The sequence below is a fragment of the Triticum dicoccoides genome, chromosome 1A (genome assembly GCF_002162155.2).
Source record: "Triticum dicoccoides isolate Atlit2015 ecotype Zavitan chromosome 1A, WEW_v2.0, whole genome shotgun sequence".
In the NCBI taxonomy this organism is placed as follows: Eukaryota; Viridiplantae; Streptophyta; class Magnoliopsida; order Poales; family Poaceae; genus Triticum; species Triticum dicoccoides.
Genome location: NC_041380.1, coordinates 240,339,015 through 240,351,906, shown reverse-complemented (window position 1 = coordinate 240,351,906; position 12,892 = coordinate 240,339,015).

The window sequence follows — 12,892 nt, the reverse complement described above, 5'->3', positions numbered from 1 at the left end:
TCCCATGCAAGAAATGCGAATGAATGTCAAACACCCTGCCACCGTCACTCAGCCGCAAATAATGAGAAACATGGTTTTTAAATTCTAGTACATCCAAAACTCATCCGAAATTCATGAAACTTGGCATGCTATCATGGAGCGGCATTAACATGGCAACAAATTTGTCCCATTTGGGGCAGGTTTGGGTATATGCTTCTCACAACAAGCATCACGGTTTCGGTAGGGAACGTCCCACCTTTGGGGACTAAACAATATCCATTGCCTCTTATTGGTTTCGACCTTTTTCTCATGTCAACATAGAACAACAGGAGTGTTGTGTCAATTTTTGGGATTTTTTGGGGTTCGTTTGGACATTTTTATGCATCAATTGAGTTTTCAATGCATTTATGTGCATAATTCAAATTTGAACTACATGCACATGCTCTAATGCGTATAAATTGGTTGAAAATTCAAATATGTGTCCTTGGTTGCATGCTTAGGTCCCATGCAAGAAATGGGAATGAATGTCAAACACCCTGTCACCGTCACTCGGCCGCAAACATTGAGATACCTGGTTTTTAAATTTTACTAAATCCAAAGCTCGTCTGAAATTCATGAAACTTGGCATGCTATCATGGAGCAGCATCAACATGCCGTGATAAATTTTTTGTCCCATTTGGGACAGGTTTGGGGATATGCTTCTCACAAACCAGTGCTTCTCACAACAAGCCTGATGGTTTCAGTTGGGAATGTCCCACCTTTGGGAATGAAACGATATCCATTTCCTCTTATTGCTTTCAAATTTTTTTCCTCATGTCAACGTAGAACAACATGAGTATTGTGTCAATTTTTGGAATTTTTCGGGGTTCGTTTGGACATTCTTATGCATTAATTGAGTTTTCAATGCATTTATGTGTATCATTCAAATTTGAACTACGTGCACATGCTCTAATGCATATAAATTGGTTGAAAATTCAAATATGTGTCCTTGGTTGCATGCTTAGGTCCCATGCAAGAAATGGGAATGAATGTCAAACACCCTGCCACCATCACTCGGCCGCCAACAATGAGATACCTGGTTTTTAAATTCTAGTAAATCTAAAACTCGTCTGAAATTCATGAAACTTGGCATGCTATCATGGAGCAGCATCAACATGTCGTGGTAAAAAATTTGTCACATTTGGGGCAGGTTTGGGTATATGCTTCTAAAAAACCAAAGCTTCTCACAACACGCATGATGGTTACGGTAGGGAACGTCCCACCTTTGGGGATGAAATGATATCCATTGCCTCCTATTACTTTCAAAAAATTTCTCGTGTCAACATAGAACAACAGGAGTGTTGTGTCAATTTTTGGGATTTTTCAGGGTTCGTTTGGGCATATTTATGCATTAATTGAGTTTTCAATGCATTTATGTGCATAATTCCAATTTGAACTACATGCACATGCTCTAATCCATATTAATTGGTTGAAAATTCAAATATTTGTCCTTGGTTGCATGCTTGGGTCCCATGCAAGAAATGGGAATGAATGTCAAACACCCTGCCACCGTTACTCGGCAGCAAACATTGAGATACCTAGTTTTTAAATTCTAGTAAATCAAAAACTCGTCTAAAATTCATGAAACTTGGTTTGCTATCATGGACCGGCATCAACATGCCGTGGTAATTTTTTATCCCATTTGGGGCAGGTTTGGGTATAAGTTTCTCACAAACCAGAGCTTCTCACAACAAGCCTGATGGTTTCTGTAGGGAACGTGCCACCTTTGGGGATGAAACGATATCCACTACCTCTTATTGCTTTCAATAAACGTCTACTGTCAATATTGAACAACGGGAGTGTTGTCTCAAATTTTGGAATTTTTCGGGGTTCGTTTGGACATTTTATACATTAACTGGGTTTTCTAGGCATTTATGTGCATAATTAAAAATCGAACTACATACACATGCTCCAGTCCACAAAAACGGGTTGCAAAATCAATTGTATGTCCTTGGTTGCAAGATTAGATCACATGCAAGAAATGAGAACGAATGTCAAACACCTTGACACTGTCGCTCGGCTGCTAACATTGAGATACATGGTTTTAAAATTCTAGTAAATCAAAAACGTGTCTGAAATTCATGAAACTTGACATGATATCATGGAACGACAATGAAATGCCATGGTAAAAATATTGTCCCATTCGGGGCAGGTGTGCGTATAAGCTTCTCGCAAAACAAAGCTTCTCTCACAACAAGCCTGTTGGTTTCGGTAGGGTACGTGCCACCTTGGGGGACAAAACGATATATGTTGCCTCTTTCTTACTTTCAAAATGTTTCTCGTGTCAACGTAGAACAACACGAGTGTTGTGTCAATTTTGGGATTTTTCAGGGTTCGCTTCGACATTTTTATACATTAACTGAGTTTTCTATGCATTCATGTGCATAATTCAAATTTGAACTAAATGCACATGCTCTATGCATATAAATTAGTTGAAAATTCAAATATGTGTCCTTGGTTGCATGCTTAGGTCCCATGCAAGAAAAGGGAATGAATGTCAAACACCCTGCTACAGTCACTCGGCAGCAAACATTGAGATACGTGGTTTTTGAATTCTAGTGAATCCAAAGCTCGTCTGGAATTTGTGAAACTTGGCAAGCTATCATGGAGCAGCATCAACATGTCGTGGTAAATTTTTTGTCCCATTTGGGTCAGGTTTGGGGATATGCTTCTCACAAACCAGAGCTTCTCAAAATAATCCTGATGGTTTCGGTAGGGAACGTCCCACCTTTGGGGACAAAACGATATCCATTGCCTCTTATTGGTTTCAAAAATTTGTCATGTCAACATAGAACAACAGGAGTGTTGTATCAATTTTAGGGATTTTTCGGGGTTCGTTTGGACACTTTTATGCATTAATTGAGTTCTCAATGCATTTATGTGCATAATTCAAATTTGAACTACATGCACATGCTCTAATGCATATAAATTGATTGAAAATTCAAATCTGTGTCCTTGGTTGCATGCTTAGGTCCCATGCAAGAAATGGGAATGAATGTCAAACACTCTGCCACCGTCACTCAGCCGCAAATTATGAGAAACATGGTTTTTAAATTCTAGTGCATCCAAAACTCGTCTGAAATTCATGAAACATGGCATGCTATCATGGAGCGGCATCAACATGGCAAATTTTTTGTCCCATTTGGGGCAGGTTTGGGTATATGCTTCTCACAACAAGCATCATGGTTTCAGTAGGGAACGTCCCACCTTGGGGGACAAAACAATATCCATTGCCTCTTATTGCTTTCAAATTTTTTCTCGTGTCAACATAGAACAACAGGAGTGTTGTGTCAATTTTTGGGATTTTTCAGGGTTCGTTTGGACATTTTTATGCATTAATTGAGTTTTCAATGCATTTATGTGCATAATTCAAATTTGAACTACATGCACATGCTCCAATGCATATAAATTGGTTGAAAATTCAAATATGTGTCCTTGGTTGCATGCTTAGGCCCCATGCAAGAAATGGGAATGAGTGTCAAACACCCTGTCACCGTCACTCGGCCGCAAACATTGAGATACCTGGTTTTTAAATTCTAGTAAATCCAAAACTCGTCTGAAATTCATGAAACTTGGTTCGCTATCATGGAGCAGCATCAACACACCATGGTAAATTTTTTGTCCCATTTGGGGCAGGTTTGGGCATAAGTTTCACACAAACCAGAGCTTCTCACAACAAGCCTGATGGTTTCGGTAGGGAACGTGCCACCATTGGGGACGGAACGATATCCGCTGCCTCTTATTGCTTTGAAAAAATTTCTAGTGTCAACATAGAACAACACGGAGTGTTGTGTCAAATTCTGCATTTTTTTAGGGTTCATTTGGACATTTTTATACATTAACTGGGGTTTGTAGGCATTTTATGTGCATAATTCAAATTTGAACTACATGCACATGCTCGAGTGCATATAAATTGGTTGAGAAATCAAATCTTTGTCCTTGGGTGCATGCTTAGGTCCCATGCAAGAAATGGGAATGAATTTCAAACACCAGGGCACCCTTGATTGCCGGCAAAATGTTGAGATACTTTGTTTTCAAATTCTAGAAAATCCAAAACTCGTTTGAAATTCATGAAACTTGACAAGCTATCATGGAATGGCACCCGACATGTTGTGGTATTTTTTGTGTCCATTTTGAGAGAAGGCGCACTCGAATAACAGCCAACAAAGGCATTTTGAAACAAATAGCTGCCACTCTAACATCGCAGATGTTTGTATAATTCAAATCGTCTGCGTTATGTTAACCATTCATGTGACGCCACATGTCTTCGTTTTAATGGATATAGGAGGTTCCGTGCGGATAGCTGCTTGACTGAACGGGAGGCGTGCGAGCGCAGTCCGGTGCGCAGGCTGACCGAGAGGCGTGCAAGCTGTCCTCCAATGCGCGGGCTCATTAGGAAGCGTGCGAGCTGCACGCTACGCAGGCTCACTAGGAAGCGAGCCCTTTGACTTCCATGGCCACCCGACTTCCTCTCCATTAATGGCGCCCGAGCCGCTGCTTAATGCGGGCGGCCTTACTGTTCGCCTCCTATTCCCCTCCCTCCCGCAGACCTCCACCAACTCTGTGGCGCAGAAGGATCACCTGCCACTAGTCTTCAAGTTTGGTGAGGTCGACTCCGAGCCGGAGGAGATAGAAAATAAGATGGAATGGGGCCTCATGGACATGGCCCAGAACGAGCTGGTCGCAGCGGTTGCTGCCAACGCTCCTGTCCTAGCTCCCATCCTCGCGCCCACGCCAGCGACCATCCCCATAGCATTGACGGGCTGGTCGCCGTGCACTATCGCAGAGCTCAAAGCCGGGGCGTCAAAGAGGTCTCCGCGGACCCGCAAGTGCTTGTGTACATGCCAATGCCAGCGCCTGTGCCTGTGTGCGCCCTTCCACCCACCGCAGCGCCGGTACCCATGCGTTTGGCCGCACGAGTCACGCTCGTGCCCATGCGCTCGCCCCCCTCAATGGTTGATAGAGGCAAAGGTGTCCCGTCTTTCGATGAGATGGTGGATTTCGCTTTGGTGGAAGTCGACTTTGACGATCCGACTACGAACGTGCGAGGACGTCGCGCCTTAGCAATCGCTAAACCAACTCCGAGAGGTTATTGACCACGCCGGAGCACGATCAACCTGACCACGAGGGTCTGTTTCCTGCAAGCAAACGAAGAACAAGCAAGAAACTAAGATTGCAATCTGGATATTGCAAATATAAGATGAAAGCTTTATTGATCAAGGTGGGGTTCTGTGACGCCTTTGTCTGGTCGTTGAACACAAACGAAGTACGCGAAGTTGCAGCTATGGCGAACTTTTAATCTAAACAAAACCCAAAGTCTAAACGATGCCCTAAGGGCTGTATATATGGAGGAAGAGGGGGGAATTTCGTGGCCCTTGGTGGAGGAGTCCGAAATCAACCCTATCTCTTGTTTCCCCACACATACGGACTCTAAAAATAGCCTATACTTATGTATTTCGAAATTACATGGGCCTGGCCCAATAATAAGGTGACGCAGCACCTAAAATAGCCTCGGGACGAAATTTATGAAGTGGCATCTTGTATATTTCGTCCAAGGCTTTATGCACCCATTATGGTGGCTTCAAAGTCCTGAAATCATCACTTGTAACTCCGTTCTTGTTCCCCTTGCGCATGCCATCATCTCCATGCTTGTTCTTGCTCCAATGTTCATCCTTCTCCAAGCTAGGCCCTTCATTTGTAAGCAAAACAAATGTATCCAATTTAGGCAGCATCATATTCTCATGAACATTAGAATCATTACCAAGAAACGAAAGTACCTGGTAATTTAGTTGGCGTGCACGAGCTCTAGTAATTGGTCCAGTATGTATAGCAGCAGGGGCTGTGGGTGTAACAATTGTATTGATGTCCTCATCATCCTCCCCTTCTTGAAATGAAGTCGTCCTCGACGGAAGTTCATTGATAGAGGCGGAGGTGTCCCGTCTTTCGATGAGATGGTGGATTTCGCTTTGGTGGAAGTCGACTTTGACGATCCGACTACGAACGTGCGAGGACGTCGCGCCTTAGCAATCGCTAAACCAACTCCGAGAGGTTATTGACCACGCCGGAGCACGATCAACCTGACCACGAGGGTCTGTTTCCTGCGAGCAAACGAAGAACAAGCAAGAAACTAAGATTGCAATCTGGATATTGCGAATATAAGATGAAAGCTTTATTGATCAAGGTGGGGTTCTGTGACGCCTTTGTCTGGTCGTTGAACACAAACGAAGTACGCGAAGTTGCAGCTATGGCGAACTTTTAATCTAAACAAAACCCAAAGTCTAAACGATGCCCTAAGGGCTGTATATATGGAGGAAGAGGGTGGAATTTCGTGGCCCTTGGTGGAGGGGTCCGAAATCAACCCTATCTCTTATTTCCCCACACATACGGACTCTAAAAATAGCCTATACTTATGTATTTCGAAATTACATGGGCCTGGCCCAATAATAAGGTGACGCAGCACCTAAAATAGCCTCGGGACGAAATTTATGAAGTGGCATCTTGTATATTTCGTCCAAGGCTTCATGCACCCATTATGGTGGCTTCAAAGTCCTGAAATCATCACTTGTCACTCCGTTCTTGTTTCCCTTGCGCATGCCATCATCTCCATGCTTGTTCTTGCTCCAATGTTCATCCTTCTCCAAGCTAGGCCCTTCATTTGTAAGCAAAACAAATGTATCCAATTTAGGCAGCATCATATTCTCATGAACATTAGAATCATTACCAAGAAATGAAAGTACCTGGTAATTTAATTGGCGTGCACGAGCTCTAGTAATTGGTCCAGTATGTATAGCAGCAGGGGCTGTGGGTGTAACAATTGTATTGATGTCCTCATCATGCTATCCCTCCCTTTCTTTGGTTGAGGTAAACCTAAAACAAAGTCCATAGATATATCCTCCCAAGGAACACTAGGTACAGGCAAAGGCATATATAAACCATGAGGATTGAGTCGTGACTTAGCTTTTTGACATGTAGTGCAGCGAGCAATAAAACGCTCAACATCCCGTCTCATCTTTGGCCAAAAGAAATGTGTAGCAAGTACGTCCTCCGTCTTCTTCACGCCAAAGTGTCCCATTAATTCTCCTCCATGCGCCTCCTGCAACAACAAAAGACGAACGGAGCTAGCTGGAATGCATAGCTTGTTAGCCCGAAACACAAATCCATCGTTAACGACAAACTTGTTCCACATTCTTCCTTCTTTGCAATTCTGCATTACATCTTTAAAATCAGCATCATGCACATATTGATCTTTGATGGTCTCCAAACCAAATATTTTGAAGTCAAGTTGTGAAAGCATAGTATAGCGACGAGACAATGCATCAGCAATAACATTTTCTTTTCCCTTCTTGTGTTTAATGACATAAGGGAAAGTCTCAATGAATTCAACCCATTTAGCATGTCTACGATTCAGTTTAGCTTGACTTTTAATATGTTTCAAAGATTCATGATCAGAATGTATAACAAATTCTTTGGGCCATAAATAATGTTGCCATGTTTCTAAAGTCCGAACAAGAGCATATAATTCTTTATCATAAGTAGAATAATTCAGACTAGGCCCACTCAATTTTTCAGAAAAGTATGCAACAGGTTTGCCATCTTGTAATAACACACCTCCTAATCCAATTCCTCTAGCATCACATTCAAGCTCAAAAGTCTTATTAAAATCAGGAAGTTGGAGTAAAGGAGCATGTGTCAACTTATCTTTCAATACCGTGAAGGCTTCTTCCTGTGCGGTACCCCAAACAAAAGGCACATCCTTCTTTGTAAGCTCGTTGAGAGGTGCAGCAATGGTGCTGAAATCTCTCACAAAACGCCTATAGAATCCAGCGAGGCCAAGAAAACTCCTCACTTGTGTGACCGTTTTGGGCTGCGGCCAACTCTCAATAGCTTCAATCTTGGCTTTGTCAACTTCAATTCCCTGTGGAGTAACAACATAGCCAAGAAAAGATACTCGGTCGGTGCAAAAGGTGCACTTCCCAAGGTTTCCAAACAAACGTGCATCACGTAGAGCAATAAAAATAGCACGTAAATGTTCCAAATGTTCTTCCAAAGATCTGCTATAAATCAGTATATCATCAAAATAGACTACCACAAATCGTCCAATGAAAGCACGTAAAACTTCGTTCATTAGTCTCATGAAAGTACTAGGCGCATTAGTTAACCCAAAAGGCATGACTAACCACTCATATAATCCAAACTTAGTTTTAAATGCTGTTTTCCATTCATCTCCCAATTTCATACGAATTTGATGGTATCCACTACGCAAATCAACTTTGGAGAATATTGTAGAGCCACTCAATTCATCAAGCATATCATCTAGCCTAGGAATAGGATGACGATAACGAATAGTAATATTATTAATGCCTCTACAATCAACACACATACGTGATGTACCATCCTTTTTCGGCACTAGAATAATAGGAACAGCACAAGGACTAAGGGATTCGCGTATATATCCTTTGTCGAGAAGCTCTTGTACTTGACGCATAATCTCCTTCGTCTCCTCTGGATTGGTACGGTATGGTGCACGGTTTGGCAGTGAAGCACCGGGAATTAAGTCAATCTGATGCTCAATCCCTCGAATAGGCGGTAATCCTGGTGGCACGTCTTGTGGAAAAACGTCAGCGAACTCCTGCAAAATGTTAGTGACAGCAGGAGGCAAAGAGGAAGGCACGTCCTCGAATGAAAATAATGCCTCTTTGCACACAAAAGCATAGCAAACAGATTTGCTGAAATCTAGCTCATCAATATCAGATTTGGTGGAAAATAAACATGCACTTTTCAATTTAATTTCAGAAGCAACACTAGATGGTTTATTGTTAGGCTTCATTTGTTGCTCAAATTCTTTTGCCACAATCTGATTTTCACTCTTATTCTTCTCCTGTTGTGCTTTATTAGCTCTATTAATATCATCTTTCAAAATGGCATCAGGAGTCATAGGAAGCAAAGTAATATTTTTATCCTTATGAACAAGAGTATAGTGATTGTTTCTACCATGGTGTACAGAATTTTTATCAAATTGCCATGGTCTACCAAGTAATAAGGAACATGCTTGCATAGGTACCACATCACAATCAACATAATCAGCATATGTAGAGATACTAAAATGCACACGAACAGTACGTGTTACCTTAACCTTGCCGCTGTTGTTGAACCATTGGATGTAGTAAGGATGTGGATGTGGTCTTGTGGTGAGAGAAAGCTTCTCCACCATCTCCATGCTAGCCAAGTTGTTGCAGCTCCCTCCGTCTATTATGACGCGCACAGAACGTTCCTTCACAACTCCCTTGGTATGGAACAAATTGTGCCTCTGATTTTGCTCAGCTTGTGTGACCTGCACACTCAAAACACGTTGAGCAACTAAACATTCATACCTGTCAGCGTCTTCAGGAGCCATGTATTGTGTCTCATGATCAGAATCATCTCCACCATGTTCTTCACGTGTAATAAGAGCCAAATTCTCCTCATCATAGTCACTAGCGGACTCATATCCACCATCCGCGGTAGCAATCATCACACGCGGAGATTTGCATTCTCTCGCATAATGACCTCCTCCCTTACAACGACGACAAATAATATCACTTGTGTGCCCTGTTGATGCCATGGAAGAAGAAGAACGCTGTGCAGGCCCCGCAGGTGCGCTCTTGGCAGATAATGGTGGTTGTGCCTGTTTTCTTGTATCACGGCTGGAGGTGGCACCGGATGGAGGTGCTGGTGCAGTTGAAGTAGAAGATGCACGTGGTGTCCATGATGAAGGTCGGCCTGCAGAAAAGTTAGTTCGCCCCAATGCTTGTCGATCCTGCACTTCACGTTCAGCTTTACAAGCAAGATGGAATAAACGAGTGATATTAGTATACTCCTTATAGTCTATAATGGTCTGAATCTCTCTATTTAATCCACCCAGAAAACGTGCAAGCATAGCTTCATTCTCCTCAACAATACCACATCTAATCATGCCAGTTTGTAATTCCTGATAATATTCTTCTACAGAATTTTTCCCTTGTCTTAAACGCTGCAATTTTTGAAGCAATTCACGTTGATAATATGGTGGAACCCAACGCGTACGCATAGCAGTTTTCAAAGCAGCCCAAGTAGTTGGAATAGGATATAATCTACAATGTTCAGACCACCATACACATGCAAAACTAGTGAAAGCACAAACGGCAGCAGCAACTCGTCTCTCCTCAGGATATTGTAAACATGTAAATCGTTGTTCAGTTTCTAACTCCCAAGTAAGATATATATCAGGAACATATCTACCCTCAAATGGTGGAATATTCAATTTCAGTTTAGGAATATGGACATCATCTCGTACCTGAGGTGGTGGTGCAGGCCTACCATTACGAATATATACCTGAGGTCGACCTGCTGGTGGTGGTACAGGTGGCTGCACGTGATAGAGGCGAGGGTGTCCCGATCTTTCGATGAGATGATAACTATCGATTTGGTGGAGACGGCTTTGACGATCCGACTACAAACGTGCACGACGTTGCGCCTTAGCAATCGCTAAACCAATCTCCTGAGGTTACTGACGATGCCGGAAGCACGGTCAGCCTGACCACGAAGGTCTATTCCTGCAAGCAATCGAAGAACGAGCAAGAATATGATAAAGCAATCTGAATATTGCAAATATATATGAGGTATTGATAATGGTGGGGATCCGTAAGCGGTCTTGGTCTGGTCGTTGGACACAAACGAAGTACACGAAGTTGCGTTGGCTAACTTTTAACTAAACAAATCCCAAGGAAAAGCTACTAGATGGATCTACTTATATAGGAGCAAGGGGTGGAGGCCAAGGAGGTGGGAGGACGTCCCAAGGCAGCCTAAAACTAAATCTAGGTCGTACAAGGCCAATGGGCCCAAGTGGAGGTGATGTAACACCTTTGGACTTGTAGTTTGACTCAGATTCTGCTGCAGCATCAGATTGTTTCGTCCACAACTCAACGCTCCGGACGAATTTGAAGGTGATTCCAATTGGGTTGGAAAGTGCACGAAATCTAGTTTCCAACAAAAAAAGAATCACCCAATTCGGAGTCCGTATGAAAAACTTGTGTGCGTTTTGAGTCAGGTATGTCTGTGCAGTCCGAATCTGAATCCAGAACGTGAGAGACTTGGACTCTATCTTCTCTTGGGCCAAAAGTGACGTGAGAGAACTTTTTGGACAGCAAATAAACATCTCTTTCTTCCTTATCTTCATATGTGGATTGTACAAATGTCCCATACACCTGCAATTAGACAAAACATAAAAGTGTGTGAAGTATTTTTGTTCTGGATAACATAAATAGATTATTGAATAGTTTGCACTAGAAATCACCTGACAAATATGCATATATGCAATATTTTTGGTCATATCCAAGGTAGTCATGTCCTTATCAAGGTCGGCCTGCAGAAAAGTTAGTTCGCCCCAATGCTTGTCGATCCTGCACTTCACGTTCAGCTTTACAAGCAAGATGGAATAAACGAGTGATATTAGTATACTCCTTATAGTCTAGAATGGTCTGAATCTCTCTATTTAATCCACCCAGAAAACGTGCAAGCATAGCTTCATTCTCCTCAACAATACCACATCTAATCATGCCAGTTTGTAATTCCTGATAATATTCTTCTACAGAATTTTTCCCTTGTCTTAAACGCTGCAATTTTTGAAGCAATTCACGTTGATAATATGGTGGAACCCAACGCGTACGCATAGCAGTTTTCAAAGCAGCCCAAGTAGTTGGAATAGGATATAATCTACAATGTTCAGACCACCATACACATGCAAAACTAGTGAAAGCACAAACGGCAGCAGCAACTCGTCTCTCCTGAGGATATTGTAAACATGTAAATCGTTGTTCAGTTTCTAACTCCCAAGTAAGATATATATCAGGAACATATCTACCCTCAAATGGTGGAATATTCAATTTCAGTTTAGGAATATGGACATCATCTCGTACCTGAGGTGGTGGTGCAGGCCTACCATTACGAATATATACCTGAGGTCGACCTGCTGGTGGTGGTACAGGTGGCTGCACGTAGTGTTGATTTTGATCAACCTCATCCTCATAGTCTCCCACATAAGCATCCTCCTCCGCATCAGCAGCAGGAGCCACAGAAGTATCAACAGCAGCACCAACAGTTTGGCCAAACGCAAGAGGAACACGGCTTGCTCGGCGGAGGTCTGCTTCGCGACGTGGAGGTAGTCGTTGTTGTTGTTGTTGTTGGAGAGGTGCGTTAGCTGCAGCGGGTGGTGGTGGTGGAAGACACGCGAGCAATTCATTAAACTTGTTATCGAGCTTTGTTTCGAACGTCTTCTCAAAGCCAGTGATCTTCTCCATGGCCTCTTCAAAATTGTTCAGCACATCTTGCACCTGTTCAGTCATCATTTGTTGAAACTTATCATGAAGCTCCTTGTTCGATAAATTCTCCCAGTCAATCTCGTCGGCTTGTGATCCTGGCATGGTTAGCAGTAATAGAAACACACAAGAATATGATCCTACAGACTACGAACAAGTGGTGGTGGTGGGTGTCACAAATCCGTCAAGCAAGTCTCAAATTCTTACCAGTTCTTACCCAGCAGCAGGCGGTGATCGGCAACCGTTGTAGTCAAAAACTCTCAAAGCTTGGATAGAGCGATTACCAGGGAGAGTCAAACGCACGACGTAGATGTATGTGGAGCTGGGAAGGCTTATAATATGGTAGCAAAAAGGGTCAGCAATAATCAATTCAGAGATGCAAAGTTAAATAAACGCTCAACGACGGTACTGTGCTGGTCCTAGGCTAGACTGTGCTAGAGACGCGAGCCTAGAACACTAACAAAATCACGGCGCGGCACGTAAACAAGGGAAAAGCACACTCTGGAATTTTTTTTTTCGCTCGTTTTTTTTTTTTGCGCTCT